This window comes from Lynx rufus, unplaced genomic scaffold, assembly GCF_022079265.1.
Source record: "Lynx rufus isolate CCGP_SWC_20201006 ecotype Redwood Valley unplaced genomic scaffold, mLynRuf1.p SCAF_1, whole genome shotgun sequence".
NCBI classification, from domain to species: domain Eukaryota; kingdom Metazoa; phylum Chordata; class Mammalia; order Carnivora; family Felidae; genus Lynx; species Lynx rufus.
In genome coordinates, this window is record NW_025814823.1 from 165,382,639 (window position 1) to 165,401,096 (window position 18,458).

The 18,458-nt window shown below is 35.0% G+C and overlaps 1 pseudogene; it reads left to right on the forward strand.

Moving 5' to 3' along the window:
• Nucleotides 1–279: 279 nt before the first annotated feature.
• LOC124509965 (40S ribosomal protein SA-like) overlaps nt 280–18,458 on the forward strand; it is a 100,842-nt pseudogene continuing 82,663 nt past the window's right edge.

Below are 18,458 nucleotides of genomic sequence, written 5' to 3' on the forward strand. Positions count from 1 at the left end.
AATCACCAACTAAAAAATGTGAAAAGCATGGCACTAAATAGACTGCAAAAAAGGACATTTGTTTACACTATGAGTTGAAAGAAGGCAGAGTGTTGCCTAATTGGATGTCAGCTGGGAAAGTGTCAGGGGACTCAAAATGTTACTGCTCTGTGTATGTCTGAGACTGCACAGCATATCTTGATTTGGGGGTTACAAATAATATTAGTCAGGAAGTAAGTTCACAAATAGAGAATTTTTTCCTAAGCCCGGGCTCTTATGTTCCTGGGGAAAGGAGGAGCAATGCCGGGCCCTGGCCGGGCCTCAGAAGCCCAGCGGGACCAGGATGCTTCACAACATGAAAGGGTGAGCATCTCTGGGTCACAGAGATACCTGCAGTACATCTGCACCCACCCTGATGTGGCCAGCACTTCCCTTTGTCTTCAATGTAATGATTTCATCATAAGTTTATACAACTTAATAGCCACTACATTTAAAACTGGTGAACACAATTAATGAAAATCAGCATTTAAATAAGCACATTAATGTGTAATTCTTTATCTCATGTAATTTCTTTTCTAAACTCAGTCTTGTCTTCAATTGAGTAAGATCATGACTTCTAGCATTATTTTCCTGCATGTATCCCATAAGACATAGTATTTTTTTTATTTATTAAAAAAAATGAATTGCTTATAGGTGTGACATGCACAAAGGCCAGATTGGGATTTTATGTTATGAAAGATAATGTAGCTTATTGGTTAAGAAAATGTACTCTATTATAAATATATTATTATCACATTTTTCCAAAATATGTTTTTATTTAAATCAAACTCAAGCTTGCACAATTTTATTTCCATAATCTCTAGTATTAGAAGATTACTTTGTTAAAACAACTTTGTATATCCAAAATATATTAGAAATCTTAAAAATTCAGTGTAATTGCATTAAAACCATGGTATCCATAAGGTGGACACAGAAAGTAATATATTAAGTTCATGTCCATACAAATATCAGTGTTTAATGTAAAATTACAAAACTGAACACTGACAAAAGTTGAATTAATGCATTCTAATATTAAAAATAAAAACAAAAGACTTTGGAATTTATAGAAAGAAAGACTTTTATATGCTGCCTCGGTGCTGCCTATTTGCCTCTTCTCTGCCACTCGTTTACTACATGACTGTGCAATTTTCTCGTAACCTCACTGTGCCTCAGTCTTCATCTGTAAAAACAGAAGTAACATAACACCTCATCAAATGTTTTTCTTTGCTTGGTTTTTGTTTGGTCACCTGATTCTTTTTTTTTTTTTTTTTTAAATGAGGATCAGATGAAGTATAGCACTTAAAACAGTAGGTGTCACATTTTTAGGACCATAGAAGTTTAGTATGGTAGGAATAGTATTATCTAAGATGAATTTTTCTTTTACTGATTTTAAAATCTATTTGCATATATTTTTTAAATTTTTTTAATGTTTATTTATTTATTTCTGAGACAGAGACAGAGCATGAGCAGGGGAGCAGCAGAGAGAGAGGGAGACACAGAATCAGAAGCAGGCTCCAAGCTCTGAGCTGTCAGCACAGAGCCCAACGCGGGGCTCGAACTCACAAACCGTGAGATCATGCATGACCTGAGCCAAAGTTGGTCGCTCAACCGACTGAGCCACTCAGGCGCCCCCTATTTGCATTTATTAATAGGTCATCTACCTGTGTTCTTTGGCCTGTCACATGTCCTTATATTTTCATGGCCCAGAAAATTTTACTAATGTGTTTTCCTATAAGTACATGCATGCATATATATTCTCCTAAGTTGAATGTTTGTAATTATTTCTTGTATTTATATGTACAGCCATAACTTCACACACCTGACTCCTATATTGCTTTTTGCAGTATTTATTGAATACTTTCTCTTTTTTTAATTAAATGTTTATTTATTTTAAGAGAGAATGAGCACAAGCAGGCAAGGGGCAGAGAGAGAGAGAGAGAGGGAGACAGAGGGGGAAAGAGAGAAAGAATCTCAAGCTGGATCTGCGCTGTCAGCGCAGAGCCTGATGTGAGGCTGGAACTCACTCACTGTGAGATCATGACCCAAGCTGAAATCAAGAGTCTGACACTTAACTGGCTGAGCAACCCAGGTGCCCCTGAATCCTTTCTAATGACAAAAATGAAAGTTACTGTCCCTCACCTTTCCTCTCCATCTGCCCCTCCATGCTATTTAAGATGATATTACTTTAATATTTAAATATTTTATTATTAAGTATATTTAAAATCCCTTTATTTCATGTATCCATTTATCTATAACCCTCATCTGTAAGATGTAAACAGTTTACTAATTTATATTTCCCCTTCCTCTTCTAACTTAGCTAGATAAGAAATTATAACTTGCATTAAGCCTTAATTTTTGAATAAAATACAAACCATGTCTACCTCAAATTATTTGGAAGTTATAAAAATGATGATTTAAATTATTTGAGATGAGCTCATAGTAACAACTATTTCTGAATTCTAGTATCTTCACAAAGACTTGTTGATACTGTATTAGAACTAAAGATAACTGGGCATACAGTACTTGGCATATGCTTTCTTTTTTGGATATTTACTTGGAATTGCTCCACTATATTGTATCATTGAATGTTGCTCTAAAATAACATAAGCCATCTTGTTCTTTTACTCTTATGTAACATGATTTTCTTGTCTTTTTAACCAAACAAGCAGAATTCTTTGAAAATAAGTAACTTTGTGCGTATGTATCCTAGTACTGACCATCTGAGCTTAATTTACTCAGGCCATAGTATGCCTTTTCAATCTGTGAATCTAAATCATCTTTTCCTTTTGGAAATATTTCCAGTTGGAATTACATTGGAATTACAAAAAAATATTGGAATTACATTCATTAACTTCTGCTCAATTAGTTTAGCTTCTTTTGACAAACCAATGATGTGCATTTTGGAATTTTGACTGTATTCAGTAGAGAGGGAGAAAGAGAATCCCAAACAGGCTCCACACTCAGCACAGATCCTGATGAGGGGCTCCATCTCATGAACCCTGAGATAATGACCTGAGCCAAAATCCATAGCTCAACACTTAACCAACTGAGCCACCGAGGCACCCCAGTCTAATACTTTTGACCTCATGCATTTCTATTTCATTTTGCTCTCTTCTTTTCTGTTGTCTATCATCTAAATCTCTTACTTCATTTTCAGTCATTTGATTTTATCCAGGAACTTCAAATATACCTGCATTTCTAAAACAGTATTATTTTTTTTCCTTTCCTTTTTTCCTGAACTTTCTGAGTCCTATATCTTTGCTTGATGGCCTTTTTATAAACTATATTGCTTCAAATCTTATTTTATCTTCATATTAATATAAGTGATCACAAGTTCTGTTTGTTTAATGAAATCACTTTTTCTTATGAAAATATTCATGTTCCATGCATTTCTTGTCTGTTCCCCCCCCCCCCCCCAATTTTTGGTAAATATCCTGTGCTGGTTCCTTTTTGGTTGCTCATCTGAATCAGGTGAACCTTTTCCAAGAGGGATCCATTTGTATCCAATCCATAAGGGCAAGACCATATCCTCATTCCCAGGGAGAGCATGTGTTTTTTGTTTGTTTGTTTTTGTTAAGTATTTACTACTCCCCTCCATAGATAGAGGCAGATGTACAGCATTATTCATGATTCAAGTCTCACCTCATCACTCACACTACTCTTCTAGACACCTGGTTGTTTTGATTAATGTAAACGTGGTCTGAGTAATTTCCTCATTCAATTCCTCCATGCCTATTTTTTCAGTTCTAGGGAATTTGCCAATGTTGCAAATAAATGTTTTGGTCATCCTTCATCTTACCTTGTCAGATATTTCTGGGAACTTCAAATAAAATCAAAATCTCTCCTTTTCTACTGAAATCAGAGATTTGGGGAAACTTTCCATCTATGTGGTTATTTGTTTACTTGTTATTTCTTTGCAAATGGGGTTATTTTGTTCTCCTTTTTTTAGGCTTGTTCCCAAGACAAGTAGAAGGAAATGCTAGGTGTATGTTTCCAACGTTGTGCCAGTTATTAAGCTAGTGTCTTAAGCCCCAAATTCATTCATCTACACTCCGTTTTGTGATGTTGTGTTGTTGCTGTAACTCTAATCTAATTTTCTTTGAATTAGCTGGCTTCCTATTAGATTCTTCCAATGAGGGATACTGGAGGTTGACTTACAGTCAGAAGTGAAATGAAGAGACTTACTTCTTCCTGTTTCCTTGTTTCCATTTGGCTTTGCTTTCATCAACAGGACTTCATTCTCAGAAAAAGCAGTTGGTTTTAATCTTCAACCACCTGCACCAGCTTAATGGCAGTCTCTTCCTAGAGGCCTAAACCTCTAGCTTTGTCATTGTTCTTGTCTCAATTCCTGGGGTGCTGGACGTAACTGGTCACTGGCCTCTTCTTACAGACCTGAGTAAGCTCCCAGGTGCTCTTCCCCCATGTCTCTTAAGTTTGGATTATCCCCAAACCTTGTTCATCTAACCACATGGGTTTTAGCTGCTTCCAGAATTTGTGATTGCTATGTTATAATATTGTTCCTATTTGCTTTTGCTGGTCTTATAATCAATACTTTTCAACCAATTATCTAAATTAAGCTCCCTGTTTAAATACCTCACATAGTTTCTATTTTCCTGAGAAGAATTTAATTGCTCTCCAAAGAACAAAAAAGTAAAAATGCAATAATAATGTTATTCTTGTTATATATGTTAAACAGTTTGGGTTTCTGTTTTTTTTATTCTGATATAAGTTGACACAACTTTTAAAATATGTCTTTCCTTGGTTTAAGAAGCAGAATAGACAGTTATTCCCATTAACTGTCCATAGTGGATAACCATAAAAGTAAATGCAAGAAATGCTTGGTTCCTATATCACTTAGAGACCTTTATAAATTTGTGGAACCCAGAGATGAAACCAGTTCCATAAAGGTTTTTCTTCTTTTGTGCGGGCTGGAAGACCCCACCTGAAATTAACAGTAAGCCACAAGAGTCTGTTCTGGCAATGTCATCCATAATACTATCTCACATGTCACCCATAATGATACCTCCCTTTGGTCAACACTGAATTAGAAGGAGGATAATATGTCCAGTGGAAGTTTTTTTTTTTTCTTTTACTATGCTATCAGGTTATGTCTTCAAAGGGAGAAGCTATAGCTCTAAATTGCTAAGACTAAAATGATACTGTTCTGCCCTTTTCCTGGAATCTGAGTATTGCCAACACTATTTCCTTGTTCTCAATTTTCTATCCCAGGCTTGTACTTTTTCTTGGGCTATCTCCAGTTCTGCCTTAAAATTTTAGGTATGACACATCATAACTCTTCATGATAATTAAAAAAAATCTTACTCTGAATTTTAAAAATTTGTACAAAAATATGTAAACAAATTACCAACCTTGCATTTACCTAATAAGACTTTACTTTAAAGACTTTGTTTACTGAACACCTGTGTGCCACCTGCTATTCTCTGTGCTGGAGATAAGACATGAACAAAACAAAACAAAATCCACAATCTCATGAATTACCATAACAGTAATGGAGTGAAATGCTTCAAAATTAAGTCAATTACCATGCATGTGATGTTCCACTAAAATTGAGAATCACTGAGGTAACTAATCTGATGACTACCTAATTTTTGATGTCTCCATTCAGTGAAGTAGATTCACAATCTACTGGATAGTTTAGGATAATATATACTCAAATGTTGAATTTATGTAGACAAGTTGTATTTTTATTTCCCCAAATAGAAGCTCTTACATGGAAATAGCTGATTGGCATATTTAGTAAGATTAAAACCTTTACTCAAGACTTTGTTTAAAGCTAAAAGTAAAATACACCGTGATTTTAATATAGGCAGAGCCACTTCTAACAGGTCATTTCTGACACCAGAAACAAGAGAAGATACATGTTTAAAGTCCAGCTGCAAAATCGTGGTTTTTGAGGTAGTAAATAGAAAAGAAATCCTGATGCCACAGAAATGATTTCTGAATTAAATTGATAAGAAATGGTATAAAATCAATACATTTAGTGAAAAGTAACTATAAACTAGAATTTTTAATTCTCCATGGCAAAATAAAACAGAAATGTTTTTTTAAAGAATTTTCAGTGTGTTTTAATTATAATTTTTATATAAGGTGATTTATTTTAGAGTATCTTTAAATATTATTGATTCTAATGCATTTAAACTTTGAATAATATTTAGAGTATGCCATCTTCTCGTCTCAGCTGCTCACTGCAAATGCTGTCTGAGAACGCACCATGACTTGGCAGTTGCCCACTGACCGCAAGTTCAGATTTATGACGAGGCAACAATCCAGCTCTGTTTGTTTGCCTTTGGTTCAGCAGTCTGTTCCTGTGGTGATTTCCACATGGCATACATGCAAGAAGGTCACAATCATCTTGGTCCAGGGATTTGGAATCTAAATTACTTATTAGAAAAAACAAATCCATGGTCTTTAGAGGAATATGAAACATAGCATTTTTTTGGAAAGTGCTGTCTTAAAACATTCAGAATCTTACTCTGAGGCAAACAAAATGCATCAATCACCGTGATGACTATGGACAAAGACTACAACCTTTCCTCTAGGTGTCATTGCTATGGGCATACAATAAAATCTAGCTTCTCACAAAGACACTCTACTTTAAAAACATTTTAAAGTATGGAAATAACGAAGATTACAGGCAACTGAAATTAGTTACATTATTAGAAGGAAGTAAGGAAAAACTTGTTCATGTGTCTCCATTTTATATATACAATAAATATTCAGTGTATATATACTGAAACTTGAATGCATTCGATGTAAAGAATTGGGGCAGTTGTAGATGACTTGAGACAGGAAGCTCATCTATAGCATCTGAACCATCTGCCAGCCGTTCAGTGTCTCTGGGTTGCCAGTTGTATCTGGGACCTGCCAAGGAGCCAGATGCTCTCATGGCTTTCTATCCTATAGTAATTGCTCTCCAAAGAACAAAAAAGGAAAAATGCAAGAATAATGTTATTTTTTGTCATGTTTGCTAAATATTTTTGGTTTCTGTTTTTTATTCTGATATAGGTGAAAATAAATGCTTGAAAACAAAATACTTTTCTAGAAATGAAACTTGTGTATTCCAAAATTGAATCTTTTACGTTTCCTTCAACTATTAGGAGTAAATAGGTCAAGAAAAATGGCCTCAGATCCCAATACATTCTGTCTGTCTACATTCTTGAAAGACCGTAAGGGTGGTTGAGGAGAGGCTAAATGTTATCAGAGGAAGAGGATAATAGCACCATATATTCAGCATTAACTTCATAAATATTTGTTTCTTTTTGAATGAATAAATTGTATTAAGAGAGATGACAAACACAATTAGAAGTATTATCTCTACCATAGAAAGGAACCCTGAATAGAAGCTGGGACCTTGATTTTTTTCCAAGATATAAAGATGTTTAAGTTAGTTGGTGTGGAAGCGAGGGACAAGGAGAAAATTAGGACCAGGTGGAACATCCTAGCAGGACCTATGTGTCATGTTAAAGAGGCATTTTGTCACTACTGACCAGCTGATTCATTCCATTTTCTGAAGCACTTCATCTAAAATCTGGCTCTCTGAAGGATATTTTGGTTTCTTACTAACTGTAATATCTGCTACCTAGTTTCCTCCAAGCCAGCTTAATTTAAGTAAGTGAAAACATCCTTTCTTTGTTCTACAAACAATAAATAGTCTCTCTCTCTCTCTCTCTCTCACACACACACACACACACACACACACACACACACTCCTTCGTCAGCCTAGTCTGGAATTTAGTAAGTGTCCATAAATATTGGATGTTCCTATTAATTTGTATGTAAGTAGTAGTCTAGCATTTCAAAAGGGTACACATATATTCCATAGTCTAAAAAGCCTGGTTTCCAATTCTGGTCATGAAGTTTCATTAAAAATCTCTGATCTTCATTTTCTCATATCAATAAAAGATAGGTGGTAACAATTCTTGTATAAGATTAATCAAAGATTAAATTTAAAAATATATTTTAAAAATATTTTAGAAACAAAATGTAGTTTATTAATCCTACTTATAGCAGTATACTTATAACAAATGAAAAGGGCACAGCTTCTCCTGGACTCACTTTCCTCATCTATAAAGCACATTCGAAAAATCCCCACTTCTTACCTTAGTTTTAGCCCTGTATCATTCCACTTTCAGGAAGAAGTTAGTGAGAATACACACTTATGAAGAATTACGTTTTGAAAGAAGTGTCATGAATGTGGGACTGAATTGATAATGGAGTATATAAGAAAGATAGGTCTTTAGCACCGCCAAAGGGAGAAGGTGGGCATCCACAAAACATAATCTAATTTGAGTGTCTTGCCAATGTTTCAATGGATTGCCGAGTATAGATTAAAGAGAGTTGCAAAACGGTAGAGGGTACAGCATGAGGACATAGCACCTCTGTTAATGCATAACACACTGATGCTTATATTTTGATATTGTTGCCTCCTTTTACTCAAATTGTAGTTGAAGTGCTGAGAAAACTGTTGTTTACAGTTGAGCACTTTAGTTATTTCGTCTCCTTATTTATTTAAATTTTTTTAAGTTTATTTGTTTTTGAGAGACAGAGACAGAGCATGAGCAGGGGAGGGGCAGAGAGAGAGGGGGGGACACAGAAGCCGAAGCAGGCTCCAGGCTCTGAGCTGTGAGCACAGAGTCCAACATTGAGCTTGAACTCATGAACCACTAGATCATGACCTAAGCCAAAGTCGGATGCTTAACTGACTAAGCCACCCAGGTGCCCCTCTCCTTATTTATTACTGGACTGATATGGTGTTTTCTAAGAGTGATGTACAAATACAGGAAGAAAAAGAAGAGTTTCCATTGAACACTGTGAATACTTAGTGCAGTGCCCAGAATGTGGTAAGTGCCCATAAATATTAGATATTATTATTAATTGGGGATTTTTAAATTTATTTGAAAGAGAGAGAGAGAGCAAGAAAGAGCACATGTGCATGAGTGGGGAGGGATAGAGAGAGACAGCTGTCAGTGCATGTTGATCCCATGAACCGTGAGATCATGACCTGAGCTGAAATCAAAAGCCTGACACTTAACCGACCCAGGTGCTCTAAGATATTCTTACTAATTTGTATGTAAGTGAGAAACATGATAGCATTTCAGAAGGGCATATAATCCAGTATAAAATACCTGTTTTCTAATTCTGGTCTTGGAAGTTTCATTAAAAATCTCTGAACTTCATTTCTTCCTATAAAGAAAATATAGGTAATAACAATTCTTATGTAAGATTAATCAAAGATTAAATTTAAAAACATATTTTAAAATATTTTAGAAACAAAACACAGTTCATAAAGCCTACTTATTAGGAGTGCCTGGGTAGCTCAGTTGGGTGAGGGTCCGGCTTCAGCTCAGGTCATGATCTCACTACTCTAGAGTTCGAGCCCCACATCGTGCTCTCTGCTGACAGCTTAGAGCCTGGAGCCTGCTTCAGATTTTGTGTCTCCCTCTCTCTCTCTCCTCCTCCCCTGCTCATGCTCTGTCTCTCTCTCTCTCTCAAAATTAAATAACCATTAGTATATTTTTTTTAAATAAATAAAAATAGAGCCTACTTGTAACCAATGAAAAGGGCACAGCTTCCCCTGGACTCACTTTCCTCATCTGCAAAGCAGATTTGAAAAATTCCTAACTCTGTGACTTATACTTTATGTTATTTCAAAATAGTGTGCTTTTCTTTTTCTCAGTTATAAAAAGTCACCAATTTCTGAAAAATATAAATAATATAGGAACACATAATAAAAAAATAAAAAATCATGTTTATCTCATCCAAGAATAAACATTGTGCCATTTTAGTAAGAATATTTCTGGGATTCTCTCCCTTGGGAGATTACCTTGGGAATTACTGTTCCCAAGTATTATCCTACCCTCCTGCCTATTTAAGTCAAGTTGCCATGTCATCTGTGTTCCTCCTGTGGCAAAGTATACATCCTTGCTCATTGACTTTGTCTTGGTTCCTGTGACTCACTTTGGCTCATGGCATGGAAGGTACATGATATTCACCTTGTCTGAGCAAAAGCTATTGAAACATTGTGTGTTTTTGCCTGCTGTCCTTCTTTTTCTCTCTTCAACTAGGAAGAAATGTTTCATATTGGGGCTGCTCCTTCAGTGAGGTCCCTGAATCCTGGAATGAGAAAAAAATGGAAGAGAGCTTGTGCTATGGAAAATTCTAAGATGGTCCCCATGACCTCCTGATGTTGTTCTCATGATTATATTCTGGTACAAGCCAAAAGGGATTTTGAGGATGTAATTGAGGTTTCTAATCAGTTGACTTTAAAACAGGGAGGTTATCCAGTTGGGGTTAACTAATCATGTGAGCCCTTTCACAGCAGAGTTTTTCTGACACAGTAGAAGAAGAAATCTGAGATATTGAAAGCATGAGAGAAACTCAATATAAGGAAGATTCACTATCATTGAGGCGAAAAAGGCAGCAGGGCAAGGACCTAAGAGCAGCCTCTAGTTGGTGAGTGGTCCCTGACACTTTGAAAGAAAAAGGCTGACAGCTTGCAAAAAAAAAAAAGAGGGCTTCATATCTACGACTTTGAGCCACTGAATTATATGAAAAATGAATGAAGTTGGAGGAAGATTATTTACTTCAATTTACAGATGAAAACTCCAACTGGCAAAGACTTGACTTGGGCCTTGGGAGCCCATAAGCAGAGAACCCAGTTGAGTTCCCTTGGACTTCTGACTCCAGAGAACTGTGAGATGATAAATGAGTTGATTAAGACACTACAGTGGTGTTAATTTGTTACGCAGCCACAGAAATGTAATAGAGCTACAGCAACCAGCCCACAGCAGCTGCCACATAATATAAACGAGAAACAAATATTGTAATAAACCACTGAAATTGGAGGGTGATTTTGTTATTACAAAGCTGTAATTAAATACACTGTGTCTTCACACACATATTCTCTGTGTGTGTGTCACACACAGTATTTTCATGCCATTATACACATCGTATTGAAAATTCTTCTTTGTAACTTACTCATCCATTGCATGATTCAGTGTAGAAATTTTTCCTACAATATTGCTTGTAATGGTTATGTAATTTCCCATTGTTTAAATGTACAACATATTATTTCCTGTAAATCAGCACTACTTCTTTAAACAAACCCTATTTCGGAAACTTTTAGGTTATACAATTATTCATGATTCAAAAAAGAAAACTCCCAACAACATCCTTTTGTATGAATATTCTCACAGTGTGCTCTCCTGAAGTATCTTACTAATTTGTAGCTTTTATTATTTTATTTTAATAATTTACATTCTTTCTTGTTTATAGTTGTTACTATGTCCCCAATTTTTACCACTGAGATATCTGTGACTTATACACTTATACAGATATAGAAGGTGTATACATACACATATATATACACACATATGCATACTTTAATACAGTTTTTAAAATTATTTATTTTTGAGAGAGAGAGACAGAGAGAGAGAGAGCATATAGGAGGACCAGAGAGAGAGGGAGAGAGAGAGAATCCCAAGCAGTCTCCACCCTGTCAATGCATGACCCGATGCGGGGCTTGACTTCGCGAACTGTGACATCATGACCTGAGCCGAAACCAAGAGTCAGTTGCTTAATCCACTGAGCCACCTGGGTACCCCATGCAGTTTTAAAGGTTATGAAGCCATGGGACATCCAGGTTTCTCAGTCGGTTAAACATCCAAGTCTTGATTTTGGCTTAGGTCATGATCTCACAATTGGAGCCTCGCGTAGAGGTCTGTGCTGACAGGGCAGAGCCTGCTTGGGAGTCTGTCTTTTCCTCTCTTTCTGCCCCTCCCTGCACTCACTAGCACTCTCCCTCTCCCTTTCTCTCTCTCAAAATAAATAAATAAACATTTTAAAAAATGTTATGAAGCCAAAAGTTTCCAGGTATCTTTCACTAGTGTTCCCTTAATTTAGAAAGAAAGAAATATGAATTTTAAGTTAGAAATGATGGCATATAAGCAAACATTCTTTACTGTACCTTCTACATTTTCTGTTGGTATTTCAGACAGCACTTGGAAAGTCCAAATTTTAAAGCCAGAGCAGCTGTTCAACAAAATGTTCACACAAGCCAGCAGGCTAGTACACTCTCAATAGGTTTGTGTAACAAATAACTGCAAAGTTGTTTCTGCATAAATGAGAAGTTCATGGCCAACTACAAAGTTTACATGTGTAATTTAGCTCTAACACTGGAAAAGATAGCTAGGAATGTGCATATCTGGTGTATATAATGAAGGAAAGGATAACTAGGGAAGCAATGAAGAATTCAGAACATTTTTATCTGGATAACTTAAGGTATTGGCTTGAGTTCAGCATCATTAATTACTATTTTCCTCAGTAAATTTCTTACAATTCCTTTGAGACAAGTTTTATTTTCTCTATTTAAATCTTCTGAGCCTGATTACAGTAAACTAAATTGTTACTGTTTTCTTTTCTGTACAATGGATATCTATATATCATAATGTTGTTTGTGTATTATGGAAATTGTATGAAGTATTTGGGGTTCTTTCAGAATGAAAGACATTGCCTAGGCTGAAGATAGCAATGTTAAACAATGTGATAAATAAGTTATTTCCTTTTTGTCTGACCGAAGAGTTTTATGGTTTACCATTGGTAGTAACTGTATTTCAAGTGTTTTCATCTGAACAAACAAACAAAAATTGCTTTTGAAAAAATCTAATCTTTAGGACATTTAATACACTAGAAAAACTTGTATTCTTGACCAAACTAAGTGGCTCCAGCGGTATTTCCTGTTAGATTGGAAGTAAAGTGCCTCTGCCAAGAAAAGACTAATAATGTATATAATGCCAGTGCTACCTGCATTGTTTGCTTGATTGCTTTTTAGCAGTAGGAGTTTGAAAATGAAAGGCAGTAAATGGAATTATAAGCTTTGTACCTCATTGTCTGAGAAAGAAATAATGGTATGTTAGGGCCCAAAATTCAATGGCATATTTTATTTTTATTATTTTGGCTACGTAAAAATTTCTTATGAATATAAAAATGTATAGAACCTTCCTGTAGAACATTTTAATGTTTTAGTTCATGAATTTTTCACTTTGAAACCAAATACACAAAGACCTCAACTTATAGTGATTCACCCTAACAGAGAGCATTCCAACTGCATCAGTCCTGTTCTTTGTGATACGACAGGTAGTGAGAACATGACATGTCACCCAACTAATTCTGAGGAAATAACAAAGGAAAAATCATTTATGAGAGACAGGTAATTTTATTTAAAAAACCAAATGACTGTAAGTCTCCACAAAATTGCCCTCACGGCACCTGTTGACGTTCCACCAAGAAATTCTATGAATTCCACAACCTCCATGATAAAATACCTCATATTATGATTTGTTCCAGAAAATAGGGATACATATTAAAGAAGATCGTTATGTGAAAATGAGTCCGTATCGTATTAAATATTATTTGAATTATGCTTATTGTTTCTCTTATGAGAAAAAAGAGGTTGAGATCTCAGCCATAGTCAGTGTAGAAAGATAGATGAGATTAGCAATACCCGAACTCATGATTTGTATATTTTTCTCCCCCTGACCTGGCAATTCCTGCTGGGACCTTTAAATTACTTTCTTCAAAGACAATTTGTCCTCTAAATCTCTTCCCCTGCCTTGATGAGAGTAGATAAATTTGTATGACTGCTAATTAATCATATAAGTAAGTACTTGATGTGTCTGCTCATTTTTGTAAAAGTTTGGGAATAGGGTACTTGTTATGAATACAGATCCCAGTGATATCACTGTGTTTAAGTCTTAATCTATTTGACTTTGAATACTTTTTCTAGAGATGTAACTCATAATGAAGAATGTCTCCTCTCTGTCCAAAGCATTATAAAGATAAGACTATCAACAAAATCTACCTTTCACTTTTAGGCAATAAACCTTCATGTCAGGTAGTATAGAAAAGGCTACAATTTTATGCATTACTTTGGAGAAATATAATGAACTAATGAGTTCTATTATGTATCAGGTATTGTGACCACAAGAGAAAAAGTAATGAACAAGCTGTTCGGTGTTTTAAGGGAGCTTACCACCTCCTTGGGAAAACAGACATTACATTGTAATATCAAACTACTTAATAAATGATGGTGTATGTGATGGTAAATATAGTGCTATAGGACCCAAAGGGAGGGCACTAAAGCCATTATGAATTGTTGATGGGGATTGTGGTCAGTGAAGTGATCACAGAGTTCAGAGATATTTATAGGACTTCAGTGATGAGTTTATTTTAGATAGGTCATGTGAAGTAGAGAGTGGGGGAGGACAGAGAGGAGAGCTCTAGAAGTGCAGTATAAACAGAGGTTTGGATGCTCAGAGCCTAGAAAGCATAGAAAATTGTGGAATTAAAATGAAGTCCTCAAACTGGCTTATCATTTTCTGTTATCACATCTTAAAATTAAGTTTTTATTATTTAATAACTTCACTATATTTCATTATTTTATTTTATTTTTGCCTTGTTTTCTAGTTTTATATTCTTATATTCCCTGTATTATCTGGCTATTCTCTGGTCTACTGCAAAGCCAGAAAATGTAGGTAAGGTAGAAGAAAGGCATTGTGTCACCATGAATTCTAACACCTTGATTTTTCTTTTCTTTTCTTTTCTTTTCTTTTCTTTTCTTTTCTTTTCTTTCTTTCTTTCTTTCTTTCTTTCTTTCTTTCTTTCTTTCTTTCTTTCAAGTTTATTTTTATTTTTGAGAGAGAGAGAGAGCAAGCGAGCAGCAGAGGGGCAGAGAGGGGGGAAAGAAGATCTGAATCAGGCTCAGAGCTGACAGCAGCAAGCCAGACATGGGGCTCAAACCCATGAACTGTGAGATCAGGACCTGAGCCAAAATCAAGAGTCAGACAATTAACTGAATCAGCCACCCAGGCACCCCTAATTTTTCTTTTCTTAATTTTTTTATTATATTTATTCATTTTTGAGAGATGGAGGAAGACAGAGCACAAGTAGCGGAGAGGCAGAGAGAGAGGGAGACACAGAATCCGAAGCAGGTTTCAGGCTCTGAGCTGTCAGCACAGAGTCCAATGTGGGCTCAAACCCACAAACCATGAGATCATGACCTGAGTCCAAGTCAGACACTTAACCGAGCCACCCAGGTGCCCCATCCCCAATTTTTCTTAATAAGAATAATCTACCAAGATGTCAGTGAGAAAATGTGCAGAGTTCCATCCAAGAGACTACTGATATTTAGGAATATATCCTTTCACAAGTAGCACTGAAAAATCAATAAAAGGTTGGCTAGATTTGAATCTTTCTTATCATTTTTGATAAGTTATCCTTGAATCTCTACTCAGCAAAGCAAGACAGGTAGTTTCTGCTTATTTCCTTTCTCTATTTAAGGAGCATACTCAGAGACACATCAGGCGGTTTCGTATCTGTTATACATAGCACCCTGACTATTGGAAATGAAGATACCTTCAATAAATGAGGACTATTTGAATAACTATGGATCCTAGAAATCATTGAGATACTGCAGATAATCTCTTTACAGACTCACCCAAGGTACAGATCATAACATTTTGATAAACACACAAAAATCCCTAATACGCAAATAGACATATTTGCTCTATTAAAAAAAAAGCAACAAGGTGATGTGATTACACTAAATTATATGTTGAAAGGTACTTTGTTGTTCCCCGTTTCTTTACATGTACTTACTGCGCTACTACTGATACTTTGGGAAGCCACTTTTGTTCCTAAGGTTAGAAGAGCTTTATTTAATACAGGTGGAGCGGTAATTATGATCAATGTAAATTTCCAAGCACAGATTGTGCAAGCTGCTGGTGCTGGCAGTGTGCTTTGTGTGTATTGATGTCCATGTGCCAAATGTTGTATCTATTAGCCTAGAGACATCAGCAGGATTGGACATCAGCTGAACACGGCATACTGAAAAGTAAATAGAAACTCAGCATCTGAAGTCAAGGTGCAAAATCAGTGTGAAAAATGTAGTGAATGAGAATTTTAAAAATTGATGAAATAAAGCTTGCTTGAACTTAAACTCTAAATTTAAATTTCTCTAGAAAATAGAAATTATTACCGGTTCATTATTTATTTTGCTTCAATTTTTGTACTTGCCTTTTAAAATTCCGTAGCATTTTTGGAAATGTTAAATTCTAGAATAATGTAAGAATAATGTAAGGGATTCCTGTGGGATAGCTGAGCAAATCACTATGACATATTTGATATATAAAATACATGAAAATGGGGGTAATACAGATACACATACATCTCATGTTCTTAATAATGAAATGAACATTGGTAAGCCTGTGCATCAACAAATAAGCTTCAGCATTACAAATCATTCCCTCACATACAGATATAAAAATACTGTTCTGCATTTCTAGGAATTAAATTTTTTCTTTTTCAAATTGAAATATTTAGTCTGTATTAAATACGTTATTGTGGATGCTTGCTGTATGGATTACATTTTAATTTTTTGTTCTATTTGGATATCCAGTTGTATCAACATCATTATTGTTAATTTCCTTTTAAAAACTATGTGGTTTAGCTGTAAATGTATGGATTCAATAGATCAATCTTTGTGGTATAGACTATACCTGTCTTCTAAAGGGTGTATTACCTCACTCATTTAGATCTTTTAACATCTTTCAGTATGTTTCACATTTTATCTTCAAAGTTTTTGTATATATTTTGTTTACTACAGCCCTTGATACCTTATAGTTCTGTTATTAAATATTGTTTTAAATGTTTTGTAACTATTTTTACTGATAAATAAAATTTCAGTTTGCTGTTTATGCCAATATTTACAACCTTGCTAAATTCTTAAACAACTCTAATAAATATAATTTGTCTATGAATAAATTTTAGGGGGCATTATATAAATAGCCATATAATTAATTAATAATAAGAGTCTGACTTTTTCCTCTCAAAGATCTCTACTGCATATTTACAAAGAGTCTGCTATAATAGTCGTCTTTGTCTTGATGTTGATCTAAAGAAATAATTCTGCATTTTCACAGAAGAAATCATATTTGCTGAGTGTTGATAGAATTTAGGAAGTTAAGAAAGTTTCCTCCTATCCCTAGTTTGCTAGGGGATGATAAATTTATAGTTCGTAAATTTTGTCATGTGTGTTTTTTTAATTTATTTTTCATTTATTTATTTTTGAGATAGAGAGAAACAGAACACAAGTGGGGGAGGGGCAGAGAGAGAAGGAGGCACAGAATCTGAAGCAGGCTCCAGGCTCTGAGCTGTCAGCACAGAGCCCTACACAGGGATTGAAGTCACAAACCGTGAGATCATGACCTGAGCCACCCAGGCGCCCCCATGCATTTTTTTCTGATTCTATTCAAATGAGAGTTTAGATTTTTCCTTCATAACCTGTTAATGAGATAAATTATACTTATGAATTTTATAATGTGAAGCCACTATGCATTCCTAGGATATATCCCTATTTTTTTATATGTTGTTGCTAATATTGTGTTTTAGATTTTTGCATCTCAAGGTCCTTGTTTGATTTTGATATCAAGGTAATATAGGACTTATTAACTAAGTTGGCTTCCCTTCCTCTATTCTATTCTGTTTAAGAACTTGCTTAAGGTTGTAATTATAACTTACTTGAACTTTTGCTTGAACCTACCTGTAAAACCATCTGGGCCTGGTTTCTTCTTTGTAAGAAATTTTAAATCACAGACTCCATTTATACAGTGATTATAGAAATTTTACATTTCTTTTTTATATTTTTAATTTTAATTTTTACTTTTTTATTTGAGTATAGTTACATGATGTTATGCTAATTTCAGATGTGTAACAGTGATTTTACATTTTTATATGTTACACTATGCTCATCACAAGTGTAACTACCATCTGTCACCGTGCAATGATATTACAATACCATTGACTATATTCCCTATACTGTACCTTTTATTCCCATGACATTTTAAAAAAATTTTATCTTAATTTTTTTTTTTATTTTAGAGAAAGAGAATGCATGAGAGTAGGGGATAGGGACAGAGGGAGAGAGAGAGAGAGAGAGAGAGAATCTTAAGTGACATGGGGCTAAATCCCATGACTCTGAGATCATGACCTGAGCTGAAATCGAGAGTCAGATAGACACTCAACCAACTGAGTCACCCAGGCGTCCCCACCTCATGACTTCTTTTTAATTAGTTTTATTAAATTATCTATTAAAAAGCATTTTCCCATTTAATTGTAACATGTTAATCTTTACTGACATTAATGTTTTCATAATACTCTCATTAACTTTTCTTTTTTTCTTTAGTTTGTCCTCTTTTCCAATATGATTTCATTGCATGCTCTTTCTCTCTTTTGTCAGTCTTTCGAGAAGATTTTCTTTCTTATTAGCCTTTTCACTAGAGCCAACTTTTGAGCTTTGTTGGACCTCTCTCTTGCATCGTTAAGGAATCAAATTGTGGTGCCTTTCTTTTGAGAGGATTTGGAAA